Source organism: Carica papaya, chromosome 6 (genome assembly GCF_054855325.1).
Source record: "Carica papaya isolate Zhongbai chromosome 6, ASM5485532v1, whole genome shotgun sequence".
Lineage (NCBI taxonomy): Eukaryota > Viridiplantae > Streptophyta > Magnoliopsida > Brassicales > Caricaceae > Carica > Carica papaya.
Window position 1 is genome coordinate 8,265,086 of NC_142314.1, and position 12,040 is coordinate 8,277,125.

Below are 12,040 nucleotides of genomic sequence, written 5' to 3' on the forward strand. Positions count from 1 at the left end.
CATATCGGACGGGGTATGGAGACCTTATGTGTTTTGGCGCCCATACCGGACGGGGTATTGAGGTTTATGGTTTTGGCGTCCATACCGGACGGGGTATGGGGACGGCCCTGGAATCAGGTTATTAATGTTAATGGTTCACGTGTAGCGGGGACCCCCTATGGATTCCCATGGATACTAGTAGGCTGGTAAAAGAGGAAATTTGTTGTCTGATTATTGAAGTGCAAAAGTATGACATGGGTTCTGTTACAAAGTCGATATGATTTTATGATGGTTATAATATTATTGTTTTCATATGTTATTTTCATGAATCTCACCGAGGTAAGTGGACAGTAAAGGTTTTTATGTTAATAAATGAGTTTGTTATAAATTATACTCTATTGGTCGTTTTTGTTTTCTACCGACCTTTACTCCTATGGCAGTGAGATAGTGTGATGTCTTTACTGGGCTAGTGTAGCTCATTCCTTACTTAACCATTTCAGATTAGGAAGACTGGGTTTCCGAGCCCGTTCCGCAGGAAGACGGCGAGTTAGACGCCTAAAGATTTTATAGTTCTATTTATAGTTTTTATTTTGAGTATTTCTTTTAATTAGCTTATTCTTTCATGTTATGAGTACGTTTTTGGTTATTGTGTAAGGGATGTTAATCAAAATTTTTATTACGCTTCCGCATTTAAGATTTTTAATACATACATCTTCATTTAAATTTCGGGGCCGTGACAATTGGTATCAGAGCCGCGTTCTTCGGACTCATCCCTTACATAATAATGCTTAGAGAAATACCCACCGATAAATCGTTACTCAACTCTTCCGTGTGAAATGCAGGTGTAAAGGAATGAGGAGAGGGAGACCCCCACTAAACCGAGCAGCTCGGGATAATTCGCTCTGAAGATGTGGACAGAATATTCGAGATACTGGAAAGGATCATGGCTGCCCAGCAAGGTCGAAAGGAGAGAAGGGAGTTACCTGAACCTCCCCCACTACCACGGGTTGAGCCACCGCTACAGCAAGCGGATCCCGAGCCACCCCGGCACGAGCCTGCTCCACCACAGTACCACTTGGCACCACCGCTGCAGTATGAACCAATGCCCCAGCCATCGTACTGCCCGACACCGCCACAGTACAATCCGGTGCCCCCACCATATCAGCAGGTGCCACCACAGGGCCCCCCCAGTCCATCCCCAGCCGGGCCCAGTCCCTCTTCCACGGGACCCAGCTCCTTCCTTGATCGACCCGGGCTACATAGAGGGGTACATGAGACTAAACTCTTCCACTTTTGTAGGGGGATCCTCTTTTGAAGATGCCCAGTACTGGCTGGCGGAGACTGAGAGAGCTTTCAAGACCTTGGGAGTGGTTCTTAAGCAGAGAGCTGCCGTTGCTTCCTACATGCTGGTAGGGGAAGCAGGTCGTTGGTGGGAGCTCAAGCAGACCACCCTGCCTACACCAGTCACTTGGGAGCAGTTCTTAGCGGCCTTCCATGCGGAGTATCTCCCTGAGCACATCCGACACCTAAAGGAGATGGAGTTTGTTCAACTGGTCCAGGGAAACATGACAGTATCGGAATATGCTCGTAAGTTCCTAGAGCTGGGCCGATACTCTCTGGAGACATTGATGGATGAGGGCCGAAAGGCCAGGAGACTCCAGTGGGGCTCCAGTGGGGCCTTCACTCGGAGATTAGGCAACACTTGTTGGTGCTGGAGCTCAAGACATATTCAGTAGTTCTAGCAAAGGCACAGATCGTGGAAAGGAGCTTCAATATTCGTCCTCAGCCAGCGGGGAGTTCCCAACCCTCAGTTTCGTTCCACATGCCAGCACCTACTGCGCCTGCCCAACCAAATAAGAGGCCCAGACCAGCCATCCAGGCCCCTCCTCAGGCTCTAGGGGCAGCACATGGGAAGATCTGTCAGCACTGCGACAGAGATCAAAGGGACCGACCATGCTACCGCCTCAACAACACCTGTCGCATATGTGGCAGTGTCCAGCATTATGCAAGAGAATGCCCGAGGAACCAGAATCAAGGAAGGCCTCCTATCCAGGGCAGAGCTTACAACCTTACCCAGTAGGATGCCGACGCTGACCCGGATGTGGTACAGGGTAAGCCCAAGAAGGGAATTTATATTCAAGAGATTCTGGTAGTCCGAGACTTCCCATATGTGTTTTCAGATGAACTGCCCGGTCTGTTAGCGGACAGGGAAGTCGAGTTCACTATAAACCTACAGCCAGGTACCCAGCCCATTTCGGTTGCTCCTTATCGCATGAGCTGCATTGAGATAGAAGAGCTGAGGAAACAGATCACTGAATTGCAAGATAATAGTTTTATTAGACACAGTGTGTCCCCTTGGGGTGCCGGAGTCACTTTTGCAAGGAAGAGAGATGGAAAGTTGAGACTGTGTATTGATTACAGAGGATTGAACAAGGTTACAATTAAGAACAAGTATCCCCTTCCCCAGATTGATGACCTCTTCGATCAGCTGCAGGGTGCACAGGTCTTCTCTAAAATAGACCTGCGATCAGGTTACCATCAGATGAAGATAAGAATAGAAGACATCCTCAAGACGGCCTTCCGAACCAGGTACGGACACTATGAGTTCCTGGTCATACCATTTGGACTAACCAATGCCCCGACAATCTTTATGGATCTGATGAACAGGGTCTTTAGAGAGTTCTTGGATCAATTTATCATCGTATTCATCGATGATATCTTAGTATACTCAAAAAGCAGAGAAGAACATGCTCATCATCTTGCCCAAGTTTTGTAGGTCCTTAGAAACAAGAGGTTATATGCAAAGTTGAGCAAGTGTGGATTCTAGCTTGAGCAGACCACCTTCCTAGGACATATCATATCGAAGGAAGGGGTATCAGTGAATCCCAAAAAGGTTGAAGCGGTACTTGGCTGGGAGAAGCTGATATCAGTTAAGAAAATCCGCAGCTTCTTGGGGATGACAGGTTATTACCGCATGTTCGTTGAAGGATTCTCCAGTCTAGCAGCTCCTCGAACCCGACTCACAAAGAAGAATGCCAAGTTTGAGTGGAACGAGTACTGCGAAAGAAGTTTTTCAGAATTGAAGAAGCGGCTGACTACTGCACCCGTGCTGGCTTTATCGAGTGGATCGGGAGGATATACAGTTTATAGTTATGCCTCCTATCTAGGCCTAGGCTATGTCCTGATGCAGCATGGAAATATTATAGCATATGGGTCCAGACAGTTAAAGAATCATGAGAAGAACTATCCCACCCATGACTTGGAGCTTGCCGTAATCATACACGCCTTGAAAACCTGGCGCCATTATTTGTACGGAGAGACCTTTCAGATCTATACTGATCATAAGAGTTTGAAACACATATTCACTCAGAAGGATCTCAACATGCATTAGAGAAGGTGGATGGAACTCCTCAAGGAATATGATTGTGATATCTTATACCATCTGTGTAAGGGCAAAATGGTAGCAGATGCTCTCAGCAGGAAAAATGCAGGTATCTTAGTCCATTAGATGGTTTCAGAATGTAGGTTAATTGGGGCCACGCAACAGGTTCGACTTCAGGATCTGAAGAGAGTCACATGTTTGGGCCGCCTGACAGTCCAGCCCGAGTTAATCCAGAGAATAAGGGAAGCCCAGTCAGTCGACCCCGCTCTGGTAGCCCGCAAGAAGGATGCAGAACAGGTAGTGAGCTCAGAATTCCGAATCTCTGTCGATGGATTACTTCGTTTCCAAGACAAGGTGTGTGTCCCAGATGACAATGAGTTAAAAAGAGACATCATGATGGAGTCCCATAGCTTGAAGTTTACAATGCATCCAGGAAGCACCAAAATGTACCAAAGCATACGACCCCGATTTTGGTGGAATGGGATGAAGAGAGATATAGCCGACTTTATATCTAAATGCTTGGTATGTCAGCAGGTCAAGGCAGAGCATCAGTGCCCAGGTGGGTTACTTCAGCCTTTACCGATCCCGGAGTGGAAGTGGGAACATATCACCATGGACTTCGTATCGGGACTACCCAAGGCACGTTCAGGACATGATGCCATATGGGTAATTGTTGACTGACTTATCAAGTCTTCCCACTTCTTAGCCATCGGGATGATCGATCCCTTAGACAAGTTGGCAAGAATGTACATCTGGAAAATGGTCAGATTGCATAGAGTTTCAGTGACAGTAGTATCCGACAGGGATCCCAGGTTCACTTCTTGGTTTTGGAATAGCTTTCAGCAAGCTATGGGAACAAAGCTGTCTCTTAGTACTGCCTTCCATCCCCAGACTGATGGGCAATCAGAAAGGACAATTCGTACACTTGAGAATATGCTCCGAGCTTGTGTCATTGACTCTAGGGGCCATTGGGACGACCATTTTCCCCTGATAGAGTTTGCCTACAACAACAGCTACCAAGTAAGCATCGACATGACTCCATATGAGGCGTTATATGGGCGCCCGTGCAGATCACCGATTTGTTGAGAAGAAGTGGACGATAGAAGATTGCTCGGCCCGAAGTTGGTAGAGGAGACCACGTCCAAAATAGTTAAAATCAGAAAGAACATTCAGACAACTCAGAGTAGGCAGAAGAGTTATGCAGATACCTGGAGGAGAGACCTAGCGTTTGAGAAAGGCGACCGGGTATTTCTTAAGGTCACTCATTTCAAGGGAATTAGTAGGTTCGGCAGGAGGGAAAAATTAAACTCCTGATTTATTGAACCTTTTGAAATCTTAGACAGGATTGGTATTGCTGCCTACAGACTAGCACTGCCTCCAAAGCTCTCCAAAGTCCACAATGTGTTCTACATATCCATGCTACGTAACTACAACCCGGACCCCTCTTATGTCTTGGCTCATGAACCGTTTCCACTCCAAGAAGACTTATCTTATGAAGAAGTACCAGTCGGCATCACGGAACGGAAGAGTAGGATACTCCGCAATCGGAAAATATCATTTGTAAAGGTCGTGTGGCAGAACCACACGCCCAGGGAGGCTACCTGGGAGCTAGAATCAGATTTTAGAGCCCAGTATCCCCATTTGTTCAACCAAGAGTAAGAGGCAAATTTTGGAGACCAAATTTCTTTAAGGGGGGAGAGTTGTAACACCCAAATTATTATTTTTATTTTCGTATTTGAATTTTAGTTTAATTTTTTATATGTTTAATTTATAAGGTTTTAATTCAATTTAATTTAATGAAAATAAAAATAATAATAATGATAAAATAGGGTAAAATTATTTTTTGGATTTAATTGAAATTGATTTTGGAAAAAAGGGGTGAAAATTTGGATTATGGAGGTGTTTTTGAAAAGAAAATTAGAAACCGATGGTCAAAATGCAATTTAAAAAAGTTGTGTCACGTCAGCAGCCCCGACCAACGAGCACACGCCGCGTGGCAAGGAACGCTGACACGGGACGTGCCACGTGGGCGATCCGCGTGCGCGCGATCAGACGACCCAAATCTGTTCCCGTGCGCACGGATGGCTCAGATCAAATGTGCGCACGGACGGCCCAGATCTCACGCATACGGACGGCCCAGATCGCATCGCGATGGACGACCTAGATTTAATCCCAAATAAATTGCGATCGGACAGTCCAGATTAAATCTTGATGGACGGTTGAGATTAAAAGGGGAAGGGTATAAATAACCCCACCCACACCCGACCACAAACCCTAGCCGCTAGTGCCTCGTCGGAGAAGAAGAACTAGACGCCGGAGGAATCGGCCGCCGCCACCCGCCGCCGTACTGGAGAATTTTTGGACCGCCAATCAAGGTAAATTTTCTCCTTTTGGCTCGTTTTTCGATGCTGAATCCATCTATGGCCAAATCGGAGCCAAACCATCGGCCAATCAGCCAAAAAACTCTGCCGAAGTCCAGCGGCACCGCCGCAGCTTCCCTCTATTTTTGCCTCCGATGAGGCCCTTCACGGCCTCCGTTCGATGCAATTTTTATGCCACTGTGATCACCGTCGTTTTCTCTATAGGTTGACCGGAGCAAAACATCAAAATGCGACTCGTGCTGGAGAAGCTGTCGCTCCCGAGAGCACCGCCGCTGATAAGTCTCAATTTTTCTTGATTTTTTGGCTCACCGAGGGTCCTAGGGTTGTTTTATCGCAGGAACCAATGCAAGTTTGGCCGAATTCGGCCGAAAATGGCCAAAAATGGCCAACCCGAGGCGGATCGCCGCCGTCACCGGAGCACGACAGAGCTGCCGTGCCGGAATTTTGATATTGGCCGAAAGGGGCCCTAGGTCTTATTTAGGATTTTTTGGGATACGTGCATGTACCGGTAGTGCATTTTAGTTTTTCAGAAAAAATTCAGTGAATTTAGGGACAGCCCGTATACGCACTGTAGAGCCAATTTTAGACCTCGAAACAAGTAAGTATCTCTCACCCTACCTCCTATCACGGCACTAAAGCTTAATAAATAATTAAACGGTATTTTGTGATTTTATAGGCATATATAATTGATTGAGGTTGCCAATGGAGCCCGAATTTGATACATTGTTGGTCAGTTATTTTTTGATCTATTTTTCAGTATTAAATGTAGTATGATATTTGATATAATTATTTTATGGTCTCGTATGCATGAATCATGGTTTCTTTTATTATGGTTTGTGTTATGGTGAACTCGATGTTGTGTTGTCTTGTTTGGTGTCAATTACTGGTTTACATATTTGTGTATGATTGGATGATTGAGATCAAGGAAAAGGGGAAAAAGGTTATGTGAATTGATACATGGATAATGTGGACAGCCTAACTAGATATCCTGGGAGATGGTGGACGGACCAGGTCCGTAGGGAGCCCTACTGGGAACGTGGTCTCTCATATCGGACGGGGTATGGAGACATTATGTGTTTTGGTGCCCATACCGGACGGGGTATGGGGACGGCCCGTTTCACCCTCATACAGGACGGGGTATTGAGGTTTATGGTTTTTGCGCCCATACCGGACGGGGTATGGGGACGGCCCTGGAATCAGGTTATTAATGTCAATTGTTCACGTGTAGCGGGGACCCCCTATGGATCCCCATAGATACTAGTAAGCTGGTAAAAGAGGAAATTTGTTGTCTGATTATTGACGTGCAAAAGTATGACATGTGTTCTGTTACAAAGTCAATATGATTTTATGATAGTTATAATGTTATTATTTTCATATGTTATTTTCATGAATCTCACCGAGGTAAGTGGACAGTAAAAGTTTTTATGTTAATAAATGAGTTTGTTATAAATTATGCTCTATTGGTCATTTTTGTTTTCTACCGACCTTTACTCATGTGGCAGTGAGATAGTGTGATGTCTTTACTGGGGTAGTGTAACTCATTCCTTATTTAACCATTTCAGATAAGGAAGACGGGGTTTCCGAGCCCGTTCCGCAGGAAGATGGCAAGTTAGACGCCTAAAGACTTTATAGTTCTATTTATAGTTTTTATTTCGAGTATCTCTTTTAATTAGCTTATTCTTTCATGTTATGAGTACGTTTTTGATTATTGTGTAAGGGATGTTAATCAAAATTTTTATTACGCTTCCACATTTAAGATTTTTAATACATACATCTTCATTTTAATTTCAAGGCCGTTACATACAACATCTTTACCATTTTTTTTATTAATTTATTTCACATGATTAATTTTTCTTTATTTCCTTTCATTATCATATCAAATTATGTCTTTCTTAATTTTTTTTAATCTAATGGTGGGTGCAAATACATTTTTTTTAATAATCGAAGTATAGTTTGAAATCAATTTTTTTAAGTGCATGCATAAATACGTTTCTTTCTTTATAAATTAAATTTAATTATACTCTTTGTAACGGTCCTAGAAATTTAAATGAAATATATGTATTAAAAATCTCAAATGCGGAAGCGTAATAAAAATTTTGATTAACATACCTTACACAATAACCAAAACATACTCAAAATATGAAAGAACAAATTAACTAAAAGAGATTCGAAATAAGAACTATAAATATAACTATGGAGTTTTTAGGCGTCCCATTCGCCGTCTTCATGCGGAATGGCCTCAGGAACAATGTCTTCCTGATCTGAAATGGTTAAATAAGGAATGAGTTACCCCAGCCCAGTAAAGACATCACACTATCTCACCGCAACGGAAGTAAAGGTGGGTAGAAAACAAAAATGACAAATGGAGCATAATTTATAACGAACTCGTTTACTAATATAAAAACGTTTACTGTCCACTTACCTCGGTGAGATCCATGAAAACAACATATGAAAGCAATAACATTATCATCATTATGAAATCATATAAACTTTATAACATAACACATATCATACCTTTACATTTCAATTATTAGAAAACAGATTTCCTCTTTTACCAGCTTACTAGTATCCCTGGGGATCCATAGGGGGTCTCCGCTACACGTGAACCATTAACATTACAACCTGATTCTAGGGCCGTCCCCATACCCCGTCCGGTATGGGCGCCAAAACCATGAACCTCAATACCCTGTCCGGTATGAGGGTGAAACGGGCCGTCCCCATACCCCATCCCGTATGGACGCCAAAACACATAAGGTCTCCATACCTCGTCCGGTATGAGAGACCACGTTCCCGGTAGGGTTCCCTACGGATAACTTCCGTCCACCATCTCCCAGGATATCTAGTCGAGCTGTCCACATTATCCATTTATCAATTCACACAAGCCTTTTATCTTTTTCCTTGATCTCAATCATCCAATCACACACAACATATAAACCAGTAATGGATATCAAACAAGACAACATAGTATCGGGTTCACCATAATACAAACCATAATAAAAGAAACCATAATTCATGCATACGAGACCATAACATAACTACATCAAACATCATGCTGCATTTAATATTGGAAATTAGATCAAACAATAATAGACCAACACTGTATCAGACTCGGGCTCCATTGGCAATCTCAATCAATTATACATATATAAAGTCACAAAGTACAGTTTAATTATTTATTTAGCTTTAATACCGTGATAGGAAATAGGGTGAGAAATCCTTACCTGTTTTGGGGTCTGAATTCGACTCTACAGTGTGCCTACAGGCTGTCTCTAATTTTCCTGATTTTTTTTTGGAAAACTGAAACGCACTACCGGTACCTGCACGTGTCCCAAAAAATTCCAAATCAGACCTAGGGCCCTTTTCGGCCAATATCGGAATTCCGGCACGGCGGCGGTGATTCACCTCGAGTTAGTCATTTTCGGCCGAATTCGGCCACACTTGCATCGGTCCTTGTGATAAAACAACCATAGGGCCCTCGGTGGGCCAAAAAAATTACGAAAAATCGAAACTTACCGGCGGCGGTGCTCTCCGGTGCGGTGGCTCCTCCGGCGTGAGTCGCGTTTTGATGTTTGGCTCCGATCAACCTGTAGAGAAAAGAACGGTGATCACAGTGGTATAAAATTTTCATCGAACGGAGGCCAGAAAGGGCCTCATCGGGGGCAAAAACAGAGGGGGACGCGACGGAGCTGCTGGACTTCGGCTGGATTTTCCAGTCGTTTGGCCGGTGGTTTAGCTCCGGTTTGGCCATAGGCGGACTCAGCATCGAAAAACGAGCCAGGGGGAGAAAGTTTATCTCGATCGGCAGTCGGAAACTTTCCCGGTGTGGCGGTGGGTGGCGGCGGCCGGCTCCTCCGGCGTCTGGTTCTTCTTCTCCGGCGAGGCACTGGCGGCTAGGGTTTTGTGGTCAGGTTTGGGTGGGGTTATTTATACCATTTGCCTTTTAATCTCAACCGTCCATCAAGATTAAATCTGGACCGTTCGATCACAATTTAATTGGGATTAAATCTGGGTCGTCCATCGTGATGCAATCTGAGCCTTCCGTGCCTGATTGAATCTAGACCGTTCGTACGCATGAATCTGGGCGTCTGTGCACGCGGGAACGGATCTGGGCCGTCCGATCGCACGCACGTGGATCGCCCACGTGGCCCGTCCCCTGGTCAGCGTTTCCTTGCCACGCGGCGTGTCCTGGTTGGCCGGGGCTGCTGATTGGGCCACTGATGTGGCTGCTGACGTGGGTGCTGACATGGTACAACTTTTCTAAATTACGTTTTGACCCCCGATTTCTGATTTTTTTTTCAAAAACACCCATAGAATCTGAATTTTCACCAATTTTTCCTAAAATCAATTTCAATTAAATCCAAATAATATTTTTACCCAATTTTATCATTATTATTATTTTTATTTTCATTAAATTAAATTAATTAAAAATTTAAAAATTCAAATAAATAAAAATAAAAATAGTAAGATAAAAATTAAATTACTTAGGTGTTACAACTCTCCCCCCCTAAAGAAATTTAGTCCCCCAAATTTGCTTCTTACTCTTGGTTGAACAAATAGGGATACTGGGCTCTAAATTCTGATTCTAGCTCCCAAGTAGTCTCCCTGGGCGTGTGGTTCTGCCACACGACCTTTACAAATGATATTTCCCGGTTGCGGAGTATTCTGCTCTTTCGGTCCGTGATACCGACTGGTACTTCTTCATAAGACAGGTCCTCTTGAAGTGGAAGCGGCTCATGAGACAAGACATGAGAAGGGTCCGGGTTGTACTTACGTAGCATGGATACGTGGAACACGTTGTGGACTCTGGAGAGCTCTGGAGGCAGTGCTAGTCTGTAGGCAGCAGTACCAATCCTGTCTAAGATTTCAAAGGGTCTAATATATCGGAGGTTTAATTTTTACCTCCTGCAGAACCTACTAATTCCCTTGAAAGGAGTGACCTTAAGAAACACCCGGTCGCCTTTCTCAAACGCTAGGTCTCTCCTCCGGGTATCTGCATAACTCTTCTGCCTACTCTGAGTTGTCTGAATATTCTTTCTGATTTTAACTATTTTGGACGTGGTCTCCTCTACCAATTCCGGGCCGAACAATCTTCTATCGCCCACTTCTTCCCAACAAATCGGTGATCTGCACGGACGCCCATATAGCACCTCATATGGAGCCATGCCGATACTAGTTTGGTAGCTGTTGTTGTAAGCAAACTCTATCAAGGGTAGATGGTCGTCCCAATGGCCCCTAGAGTCCAGGACACAAGCTCGGAGCATATCCTCAAGTGTACGAATTGTCCTCTCTGATTGTCCATCAGTCTGGGGATGGAAGGCAGTACTAAGAGACAGCTTTGTTCCTATAGCTTGCTGGAAGCTACTCCAAAACTGAGAAGTGAACCTGGGATCCCTGTCGGATACTACTGTCACTGGAACCCCATGCAATCTGACTATCTCCCGGATATACATCCTTGCCAACTTGTCCAATGAATCGGTCATCCTGATGACTAGGAAGTGGAAAGACTTGGTAAGTCGGTCAACGATTACCCATATGGCATCATGTCCTGAACGTGCCTTGGGTAGCCCCGATACGAAGTCCATGGTGATATGTTCCCACTTCCACTCGGGGATCGGTAAAGGCTGAAGTAACCCACCTGGGAGCTGATGCTCTGCCTTGACCTGCTGACATACCAAGCATTTAGATACAAAGTCGACTATGTCTCTCTTCATCCCAGGCCACCAAAATCGGGGTCGCATGCTTGGTATATTTTGGTGCTTCCTAGATGCATGACAAACTTCGAGCTATGGGACTCCATCATGATGTCTCTTTTTAACTTACTGTCATCTGGGACACACACCCTGTCTTGGAAATGAAGTAATCCATCGGTAGAGATTCAGAATTCTGAGCTCCCTCCCTGTTCTGCATCCTTCTTGCGGGCTACTAGGGCGGGGTCAACTGTCTGGGCTTCCCTTATTCTCTGGATTAACTCGGGCTGGACTGTCAGGCGGCCCAAACATGTGACTCTCTTCAGATCATGAAGTCGATCCTGTTGCGTGGCCCCAATTGGTCTGCATTCTGAAACCATCAAATGGGCTATGATACCTGCACTTTTCCTGCTGAGGGCATCTGCTACCATGTTGCCCTTACCCGGATGGTATAAGATATCACAATCATAGTCCTTAAGGAGTTCCATCCACCTTCTCTGACGCATGTTGAGATCCTTCTGAGTGAATATGTATTTCAATCTCTTATGATCGGTATAGATCTAAAAGGTCTCTACGTACAAATAATGGCGCCAGGTTTTCAAGGCGTGAAT